Here is a 12,319-nt window from a genome sequence, read left to right as displayed (position 1 = left end):
AGAATGGGAGAAAATCTTTGCCACTTCCACCTCACATAAAGCATTAATCTCCAGTATTTATAAAGATCTCAAAATACTTAACACCAAACAAAACAAAACAAATAACCCAATCAATGAATGGGCAAAGGAACTGAACACTTTATGAAAGAAGAAATATGATAGGTCAACAAATATATGGAAAACTGTCCTACATCTCCAGCAATTAGAGAAATGAAAATTACACTGAGATTTCATCTCACTATAGTCAGAATGGCAATTATCAAGAGTACAAATAATGATAAATGTTGTTGACAATGTGAGGAAAAAGGTACACTCATACATTGCTGGTGGAACTGCAATTGGTGCGAACACTCTGGAAATCAATATAGAGATCCCTTAGAAACTTGGAATGGAAACACCATTTGACCTAGTTGTGTCCCTTCTCAGCATATACCCAAAGGACTTAAAGTGAGCATACTATAGTAACTCAACCACATCAATGTTTACAGTAGTTCAATTCATAATTACTAAGCTACAGAACCAACCTAGGTGCCCTTCAACAGATGAATGGAAAAACAAAATGTGGTACATATATACAATGGAATATTACTCATCCATAAAGAAAAATTAAATTATGCTACTTCTTAATAAAATGGATGGAACTGGAGACCATCATGTCAAGCAAAATAAGCCAATCCCAAAAAACCAAAGGCCAAATATCCTCTCTGATATAAGGATGCTAACTCACAATATGTTGGGGGTAAGGGGAATAGAATTTCACTGGTCCAAATGTCCTTTATGTTGACTTAGAAACCAAATTCCTCAACAAGACAAAGAGGAAGGAAGGGAAGGGAGAGGGTAGGAAATAGGAAAGACAGTAGAATGGATCGGACATAACTTTCCCACATTCATACATGAATACACGACCATTGTAATCCATATCACATACAACCACAAAAATGGTAAGTTATACTCCATGTATGTATGATGTGTCAAAATACATTCTACTGTCATGTGTAACTAAAGAGAACAAATAAAAAATAAAAAAAGGGCTGTGCTTTTATTCTTTCCTCAATTTTTGATGGAAAACAAGACAGATAAATCAGGTAAGATAAACTAAGATTACCAGCCTATAATGTGAGATTTTTATGCTAAGCTGCCTAGAAATTGGACGGCCTTTGTTTTAATAGCTAGGTGTCAGGGACTTCAAATTCCTGCAGTATATGAGTTTTTTGTCCCTCTTATTGTCCTTCATTTCTCCCTAAAAACTTCTCAAATAGAGTCTGTGCCCTTGAGCTATTTGAGTTGAAATCTACTGTTATTATACTGGAGTTCTGCTGATGCCGACTAAGGATGGGGGAGGGGGGGAGCTCTGGGCAGCCATTGGTGGGACTGTCCCCCTTGGCTGTGTCCTTCAGTATCGCACAGCCCCATCTCAGGTGAGACCAGAAAGCTGGGATTTCTGGCCCAGGGAAACTCCCCCCAGAGAATCCAGGTCTGTTCTCAGGACTCTTTACCTTTGCTGCAGAGAACACAGCAGGCCTGATTCCGGGAACTCCTATTCCCACTACCTGCCAAAGCCACAGGGGATGTTTTTGACTCTTTGCCATGAGAAACTGCTTTCTGGAGACACAGCATATGAGTTTTGGGGGCTCCCTGGGACTGTTCCTTCCAGGAGGTTTTTTTTTTTTTTTTTTTTTTTTTTTTTTAACTGTCCTGCTGTTCCACTTTCCAGCTCCAGCAATTACTCTAAATTACTCTTGAAGTGCTTCTACATTTTATGGCTCTGAATGGCTCTGATGGCTTCTGCTCCAGATAAGTAGGCCTTGCCTGTGATTTTCTGTTTTTGTCTGTCCCTCCAGATTTCAGGTGGTGATTGGGCCTGTGACCTCAATGCTCTGATGGGTCCAGGAAACCTCTCAGTTTGCTCATACTGCTTCTTATTATAAAGATGGAAACGTTGAATACCACCAGACCCTTGCCCAGTTAAAACTAGAAGACCCCTTCGTCTTTCGTACCTTAAGTGTGGCACATACCTGATAGTCAACAAAATGAAATATCAGTGACCAAAAGAAAAAAGTAATCGGAGCCACCATTTAGATTACTTATCAGGAACAATGAGAAAATATATTAGTAAATAAGTGGAGTGTACACATTTAATAGGTATGAAGTATAGCATAACTTTGGTAGATAAGGGCATTCGGTTAGAGTTATAAATAATAAGATGCCTTTTCAGGGATGCGGTTGTAGCTCAATGGTAGTAGAGCATTTGCCTAGCACATGTGAGGTCTTGGGTTTGATCCTCAGTACCACATAAAAATAAATTAATAAGATAAAGATATTCTGTTCATCTACAACTAAAATATATATATATATATATAAGATGGCTTTTCACCCCTTAGGTAAAGCAATAGCACTTTTCAGTACCTTCTTTTTTTTTAATTGAAGCCCTCACCCCATCACCTTCCCAACTTCTGTGATTGCCTGTGTACTACAGATCCTCAGAACAAATGGAGTATAGAGGAATAGAGCATTTTTGTTCACATTGTTTTATCAATATACTTTTGTAGCACGTGATGTACTTAGATACTTTGTTCTATTATAGGAACATCATTTGAGTACACATAATTTTTGTCAGAATTTCTTAAAAGGACTAAAAACATAAAAAGTCTGTACTCCACATCTATCTATTGATCTGGCATTCAGCTCATTTTTAAATCAAGGATTAAACTAAAGGAGATGTGTCACCCCTTACAATCATTTATCATTTAATAAATTTATCTGCAGAAGCAAATTAGTCACAAACCTAATTAAAAACAGCAACATTAAAACTCACCATAATAGGACATCAAAGAGTAAAGTATCTACTCTAGAAAATGACACAAAAATCTGAATGGTGCAGAAGAAACCTTGACACTGCAACAGTATTTTTAACCATTTCTAGTTGACAGGTATTCTTGGGTATTCAAGTATTTTTCTGGTTTTGGAGGTAGGAAGAGTGCAATTTCATACCATAATTCTGAGAAAGTAAAAACAAGAATTTAATTGATATGTAAATTAGGCATAAAGTAACAAGCATCACATTTTATTGTGGATAACAAATGTTTTTTTAAGACCATGAAGGTAAAGAAAGTAACAACCAGTACATTGACAAAAGATTCCAGTGACTGACAACCAAGCTCAGTAAGGAAATGGATAGGATTTTTGTATAACATTCATATTTGAGTCTTGTGTGGGGGTACTTGTTGTTTCTGTTTTGTTTTCTTTTAGTTACATGATGAAATATACAAAAGAAACGAAAAGGGACCTCTGGGGATAAAGAAAAAAAAGAATTTTTCACTGAAAATTTATTACATGTATTTTCTTGGGCTTCACATTAGAAATTTATTGATGAAGACAAAGCATTATATATAAAAATTACACTGAATGTGGTTCAAAATAACATTTTTCAAAGAAAATACCTTGAGGTTATTGACTCAATCTGTATTTAAGTAACATTTAATTTTAGCACTTCACAGAAATTCAAATCAAATCTTGGTGCTCAAATATGTGGATTCTCTAAAAGCTGATTTTATTTTCTTAAATTCTGTTCAATTTTTAGTTTTAATAAGTCTATATACTAGGGAAAATTTTTAAAAATTTCAAAGTTTAAAGAATTTTACCATTTTACAACGTATTATTTAAATCATTTTAAATATATTTATATTTCATTATTGTTACTTATGAATTTTTTTAAAATTGATTTATTTAGTTCTTAATAAAGTTTAACCAAGACGCAACAATTATTTTCTTTAACTATATTTGGGTATGATCAGTCAATTTAATGTGAATAAAAGCCATAGAAAAATACCAAATTTATTTAAAGACTTTTTAAAGATTTCTCTTTAGCAGCCTGAGGTCCATCTCATGCAAAACTTGCAAAATATCTTTTAATAAAAAGAAAAATATTTATAACATTCAGTGGAGATGCCAAAACATTTGATGATAAATTTAGCAGTAAAATATTGTTAGAAGTAGTCATGGCGGGTGGGCTCTACTCCCGAAGCCATATGTGGATAAACACATAAGCATTTTAATGTGCAATTCAGTGTAAAGTATACAGGAGGAACGGAATCTCCTCTCAAGCCTTTTCTTAGCACTGCCTATAGCAAGCCATTAAAAAAAAAATTGTTAGCTAGGTGCAGTGGAATAAGCCTAGCCTATAATCCGAGCAGCTCATGAGGCTGAGGCAGGAGGACTGCAGGTCAAGGCCAGCCTCAGCAACATAGCAAGGTCCTAAAGCAACTCAGCAAGACCCTGTTTCTACACAAAACATTAAAAATAGTTGGAGATGTGGCACAGGGATTAAGCACTCCTAGGTTCAATCCCTGGTTTTAAAAAAAAATCATTTGCAAATGAAAATGTCAGACTCTAAGAAAAAGTCCTGTCTATCTATCTATTTATTATATATTTTTAGTTGCAGTTGGACATAATACCTTTATGTTATTTTTATGTGATGCTGAGGATCGAACTCAGTGCCTCAGGTGTGCTAGGCGAGCGTCCTACCACCGAGCCCCAGCCCCAGCCCAAAAGTCCTATTTAAATAAGACCAAAGGAGACATAATGAAGAAAATGAAGAACCGGTTTACAGTCTACCAGGTCTTCTGCGACTTTTGAGGTAATTCAGATGAGGAATCTGGCTCCTGGTCAAGAACATTTACATTATACTTCAGGCAGGACCATCAGCACTCCTGCAGGGTTTACCCAGCAGGACTCATGGGGGAATGCACCCTTTCCCATTAGACTTCTGGAGGGAGATGCATTCAAGGAATGGGGATGGTCATTCTCATTGATACGTGCACTCCCAGTCTCAGTGATTTCATTCTTAGATATCTTATATGAGGACTTGAGCAGAGATCCCCAGGTGCCAATGGTGTGAACTCTTCATTGTGGAATGAGGAGGAATTTTAAAAGCACTTTGCTCTACTCTGTCTCAGGCGCAAGTACTTTTCTACATCTGGTCCTTTGTCTTGCCACTGCCCTGACCAAGAGTTCAAAACACAAGGAGATTTTTATTTAATGACATGACCTATGCTGCTCCACCTACCCCAGTTGTGGACACCATTCCACTGGGGAAAATGGAAACTTGGTGCTTTATCTGCTCTAAGCCTCTTGCTTATTATAATGATCTATGCCCTGAAAAATCCATCATAAATTAAAAATGTCAGTTTAAAATGTATTTAATGCATTTAATTTACCCAACATCCTAGTTCAGTAACACAGTGCATTCAAGAGCACCTTACCATTGTGACTTCATGGCTGGCTGAAATCTGCAGCTCCCTGTCACTGCCCAAAATTGCAAAAGAGTATTTTACTCCCTGCCATTATCTAAGGAAACACTAAATTCAAATTCAAAAAATGATTTCTGCTGAATGCATATCACTTTTGATCCACCCTAAAGTTGAAAAATTGTACAAAACTTCCTTTGTTTGATAAAGAATATTTACTAGACACCTCCAGGTGGTATCATACTTAATGATGTGAAAGTAAAAGACATTCTGTCAAGATAAGAAAAAAAAAAAAAAAAGATGCTCCCTCTCACAACTGCTTTTCAGAAAGTACTGAAGTCCTTACTAACATAAGACAAGAAAAGTAAATAATAAAAGGAATATGGATTGTGAAGAAAAAAAATAAAACTGCCTTTTTTCACAAAAGGTGTCATTAACTATTGAAAATATTTAAAAACTGATTAAAAAAAACCTCCCAGAAATGATAACCAATTATGTCAATGTTGCCAGATACAAGATTAATATACAAAAGCTAATTGAATTTCTGTAAGGCTTTGCAATATAATAATGGAATTTGAAAAAAAAATAAATGTCATTATATATACATCAAAAATCATTACAAAGCCTTAGCTATAAATCTAAAGCATACGTGCAAGATCTACCTAAAGAAAACTAAAAATCAATGAGTTGTATCAAGAATAAATAAATGGAGAGCGAGTACATATTCATGGATAAAAAGACTCAGTTGTTGTAAAAATTTTTATTTCCAACTTGCTCAACAGATTCAATGTGATCCCTATGAAAACCCCAGCAAGTTGTTTTGTGGATATTTCAAACTTAGATAATCTAAGTTTGTATGAACTACCACATTATCAAAGAAGATAAATAGACAGCAAGTAATTATATTAATGGGTATTGGACTCCATGGGTCATTGGGGAATTTCAGTTAAAGACAATGAAAATAAAACACTACATCCTATTAGAATGGTCAAAATTCAAAACACTGAAAATGTTTTACAGATAAGGACAGGGATATGGAAGAGTAGTAACTTTCATAATTTGTTGGTGGAAATGCAAAACAGTACAGCCACATTTGAATAAACTGACAATTAAAAAAAAAAAACTAAGCCTACTTTTAGTATATGATCCAGCAATTGTATTTGCTAGTATGAACACAAAGAGTTAAAAATCTATGTCCAAAAAAACCACATGTTTATAGATGTTTATAGTAGCTTTGTTTATAATTGCCTAAACCTGCAAACAACCGAGATGCCTTCAGGAACAAGTGGACCAATGTGGAATGGGATGTTAATGGTAGGGGAGGTTTTATGTGTGTCTAATAAATTTGCACACACACAACACACACCAAAACTTAGACCCAATGATTATACAAGGAAAATGTATTTTATTTAAAAACAGAAAATGAGAACAAACACTAATTCAAAAATATGTACAAAGCTTTGGGCTCAGTATGCAAAAAATGGAGGAATATAATTTTCATCAAGAAAGACTGAATAAACATACTGTAACACGTCAATAGGATGAAATACTCATCAACAATTAACAATTAACAATTAACTATGGACATAATACCAATGAATCTAAAAATATATTAAGTGAAAAAAGCCACAAGAAAAATAGAACATATTATATAATTATATTTATATGGTATTGTAGAACTGATGAAACTAGCAAATGGTGGTAAATATCAGAGCTGGGTATGACGGGTGAGGTGTATATATATATATATATATATATATATATATATATATATATATATTTGACTTTCCATTCATGAAGCAACTTAATGATTATATTTTTCTTGACAATGTGATTTTCATTTACAGTATCTTTGAGTTTCTACTGATAACAAAGTTGACTGAAAAGTAGTTAATAGAATTGAATTCTGACATGAATTATTTTTATTGAATATTTTGGAGTGATGGTCTCTTGTTTTTTGGGTAGAAAATAAATAATGCCATTTTTCATACAGAAATATGATGGTTTAAAGAACAGCAGAAAGAAGATCCATAATTCCTTGAACAAGTTAGCTTGTGATAGAGATTTTATTTGAGATTTATGAAATAAATATATAAAAAGTATTTCTTAAAAGTACCAGGAACTTTATTTGAAAAATATATTAACAAAAATACTCTGCACCAACAGTCCTTAACACTTTCTTCTATGTGATATTTCCCCAGAAACAATACCACATGATGCAATACATTTATGTATTGATGGGTATGTGGACACATAGATTATCATTTGAGGAAACAAGTGAAGAGTAGTGTTTACTTAGGTTTTCCAAATGATAAAAATCTGCATGACAATAGTGCATGAATCAACATTTGTACCATTGCATTTATTTTATTTCATGTCTTCTGATGGTTGTATTTATGTTGCTTTCAGTACACTTATGCCAAAACATCTCCTGATTAAACTTTGGAAATATACATCCCCATCTCTTTTGCTTTTGCTGAAGTCACTTCCACATCCAATACACTTTCTAGAGTATGCAAACATAGGAGATAAGAGGGGAAAAGCTAGAGATATTGTGTCCTACATGGTTAGGTGATACTAAGCACATGATTCAAATGGTCCTCTCTCCACTGTAACTCAGGCTGATCTCACACTGAACCTCACGAATGAGCAAGAGAGCACTGGGTAAAAATCCAGCCTAATAGGATCCTCAAACATTTTTTTTGTTTTATTTTTATTTTTTATTAATACACCATAATTGTACATACTTATGGCGTATAATGTGATATTTTGAAGTATATGTACATTACATAATGATCAAAGCAGAGTAATTAGTTGCTCATTGCCTTGAACAGATTGTTGCTTTCTGGTGAGAACATTCAAAATCCTTGCTTCTGTTTTCAAATGTATGTAGAACACCAGAAATTCTTCTTCCCTTCCATCTGTAATGCTATACTAATTGACCAATTTCTCCCCCAGCCTCTAGTACCCACGACCTACTCTCCACCTCTATGAACTTAGGATTTTTTTAGTTTTAATTCTAAAAACAAGGTGTTTAATGTAGAGGACACTATCAGAGATTTATTATATCAGATGACTGTCTAAAAACTAGGTTACACTTGATTTAAGTCTCTTCTAAACAGCAATAAGGAAAATGAATGCTAAGATAAAAAATGAGGAAAAAAATTAATAATTAATAAATACAGTTATCAATCTGAATCTTTCCAAAGTGACTGAGAGTCTAAATAAGTACTCAGTTACTGAGTAGTGGAGAGGTGAAGGCTTTCCTCTTCCACAACAGGAGAGGGAGGAGTCCTGTTTCCTCTAGCCCCTTGTCTGCCCCACAAGTGCCCTCAGCCTAGGAGAACCCAGCGGAGGTGGAGTTCATTAATTTGATGTGGATCTTTTCCTAACCTTGACCAGACTTGCAAGTATAAGTTCACTTCTACCACCAGGGACTTGAAAGACTGGAGGGTTCGTGGGAGCAGTGGTGTCAAGCGGAACTCAACATTAGACCAGATTGGAGCAAACAGACCTGAATCTCCTCCCCTATCTCCTAAGTGGTGAAGGCTGGAAGATTAAGATCTGCTCACTGCAAATATTGGAATCTTTTGTGATTTTTCCACAAAGAAATTTTGTGAATTATATAAATAACACAAATCATAATAATCTATGTTTGAATAGTCAGTTGGCATTAACAGAATCCAAAACAGAGAGTTAATATGAATAAAAGCTGCTAAAATATGTTGGGTTACCTATAAAATTATATATATAAAGAGAAAAATTGTGTAATTCTGACAGAAGAATTACAATGAGAAATTATGAGGTAAATGGGACGAGGTGTAGAGTTTTTACTTTATTTATCTTAGAGACATGAGACATCAGCGGAAGTTACTGAACAGTTGTTAGGGTAAACAAAGACGTAGGTGAAAAGTAAGTTCATTAAAGTTTGAAAACCATAATTTCATTTCTAATAAAGTAATAAAATGTAATTAATGTGAATAAATATAATACATAATGTGAATAATCTAAGTTGTTTGATAATAAAATATAATATTTAATGGTTCAACAAATGAAATTTTATCCTGTTTCAATCAAGTTATTGCCCACTGGGGCTGGGGATATAGCTCTGTTGGTAAAGTGCTTGCCTAGCATGCACAAGGTCCTGGGTTCAATCTCCAGTACCACCACCAAAAAAAAAAAAAAAAAGTGATTGCTCACATAAAAGTTGAGGTTTTCCTATCTTTTACTAAAATTGTGCTGGGTACAGTGGTGCACACCTGTAATCAAAGCAGCTTGTGATCCAGACACAGGAGAATTGCAAGTTCAAACCCAGCTTCAGCAATTCAACAAGGCCCTAAGCAACTTAGGAGACCCTGTTTCAAAATAAAAGATTGCTTAAAAGCAGGTGCTTCTGGGAATGTGGTTCAGTGATTAAGCACCCAGGGGTGCATAATCAATCCCTGATACAATAAATAAATAAATAAGGTTGCCACTATTCTTTTTCACATTAATGCATCTTTTTTTTTTTGGTTTTTGCTTTACAAATATGATATGGCATTTAGTCAAAATCTGTTAATTCAAATTCCAGGCTATTTAGCTAGGCTTTGTATGTGAAGTTAAATTTTTGCTGAAATTGTGGGAAAGATTGAGTTATAGGCTCTTTCTCCAAAAAGTGGAACCCAAAATACATAATTTGAAATAGATAGCACAAGTTGCACTTTATATTAAGTAAGCAATTTCAGTATACTTACCATATAAATACTCCACTGAACTTATACTTGCAAGTCTGGTTAAGGTTAGGAAAAGATCTATATCAAATTAATGAACTCTACTTCTGCTGACATACTCAGAAAAGATAGCTTAAATTATAAGATTTTACTCTTATGTAGGATAAGAAATTTTAGCAGAAACTAGAATTCAAAGAATGTCATTTTAGATAGATCTTCATGATATTTTCTTTTGTAATACAGATCTTTTTGCATAGTGTTTTATGCTGAGAGTAGGTGCTACAAAGCCTCAAATAAAATTGAGTATGTTTGGCAAACAATATACTTAATAGTGCTTATGATTTCTCTTATTTATCAACAGTTTTACGAAAATGCACTATTTCATATTCCATAGACATTAAAAAGTTTGAGTATAGATAATAAAAATATCTATGTACATCAAAATATAACATTCTTACATATATTTATATTTTAATTTTTCTTGCTTTGACTTTATATATAATCTCATTTGAGAAGATATAAGAACAATAAGGGTTTATCCCAATAAATGCAAAGATAATGTATTATTTAAAGTTGGATATTTTAAAAGTGGAGCAACCCCACTGAATGTTACTAGAATTCTTCTTCTTCTTATTATTATTATTATTACTATTATAAAATGAGAGAAGATAGAAATTAATAGTTGTAAATCTTTCCTTATGTTTTCATGAAAGACCAAAATGCTTACTGAAATTAACTTAATATCCAGGAAAGCCAGTCATGGTAGCACATGCTTGTAATCCCAGCAGTTTGGGAGGCTGAGGTGGGAGGATCTTGAATTGAAAGCCAACCTCAGCAACAGCAAGGTGCTAAGAGCCCCTGTCTCTAAATAAAATGCAAAATTGAGTTGGGGATGTGGCTCAGTGGTTGAATGACTTTTGAGTTCAATCCCCAGCACCACCACCCCCGCAAAAATAATAACAGTAATAATAATAAACATGGAAAATCTAAAATACAATTGAAGAAGAAAAGGTACTTAACAAAAATGAAAGTTAAAAAGCATACAAATATTTAAAATTAGGAATTAAGGAAGAAAAACATGATTAAATAAAGAAAATCATGATTACAATAAGGAAAAATGATGAAACAGAAGAAATGAAAGTTAATACTTTCCTAAGATCCATGCAACTACTTCTGAAAATCTGTACAGAAGAAACTATTTGTAGGACAACTTTGTTTAAAAGAGTACCTCAAAGAGATGGATATTATAATGAAAATGAAAACAAATAGGAAAATGTAAGTGGCCTAATGCCCTCAGCTTAAAGGAATATTCTGAAGACCTCTTTTATTTTTTTTGAGAGCAAAGTAACAGGATTTATTAGAGTAATAGCAAGCAGATCTCCAAAGCAGGAGGGGTTCCAAAAGAGAGATGTGAAAGGGTGTCTTTTGTTTAGAGGTTTTTAAGGGTTTGATCTGTTCCTTGTAGGTGATGGGTGGGATGTAGGATTCTGAAAGGAGCCAATCAACTCTCTTTTGTCTTCTTCAACAAATCTGGAAAAGTAGTTTCTAAGTCTTTATTAGCACAGGGGTTGCAGGGTGAGGAATTATTGGCATACGGGGAAGTACTTGACAGGGTAGATTTTGTGGTTGGATGTTGCTAGGGCAAGGGGTAGGAATAAACAGGAAGAGCCACGTGGCTGAAGTTGTCAGGGGCAGGGACAGGATGTTCTCCACAAGGCATGATCTCATTCCCTCCTTCCCTTCTCTGAGGCCCTTATCCTATCTGCCTACTAGTGCTCTATTTGCCTGCCTCAATTGTTTATGAGAGTAACCAAACACATTATTTATCTGAAACTATATTTTTTCATAGCAGCTGAATGAGAAGGCAGAACCAGCCTCAAGCATGGTGGGCAGTTATTCACAGTGACAACTACCAGACTTTGATGGTACTCTTAGCAACTTCCACCATGCTGAAAATGCAAATATCTCCAAAAGAAAATGTGTTCCCACATGACAAACCAACATGCTTTCTACATACAGCACTGACATGACTAACCCTTCTGATAAGAGAATTATATAACTAAAATAAACTTCAATAAAAAAATAATATTTGGAACTGCTAGGTCATGCAATGTTTCCAGGTTCCAATCAATTTATAACATTCAAAGAAATGACAGTTTTTACTACATTAACTATATGAAACAATTTATAATGGAATTTGTTTTCTTTACTTGAAAATAACATTTACCTTTTTTTATTGATTATTTAAAGCATTACATAGCTCATGATATATCATCTTTCATACATTTGACTCAAATTGTGTTTTGAACTCCCATTTTCACCCCAAATACAGATTGCAGAATCACATCTGTTACATATTCACAT

This window comes from Spermophilus citellus (assembly GCF_964194105.1).
Source record: "Spermophilus citellus genome assembly, chromosome: 8".
NCBI classification, from domain to species: Eukaryota; Metazoa; Chordata; class Mammalia; order Rodentia; family Sciuridae; genus Spermophilus; species Spermophilus citellus.
This window is presented reverse-complemented; position numbering follows the sequence as displayed.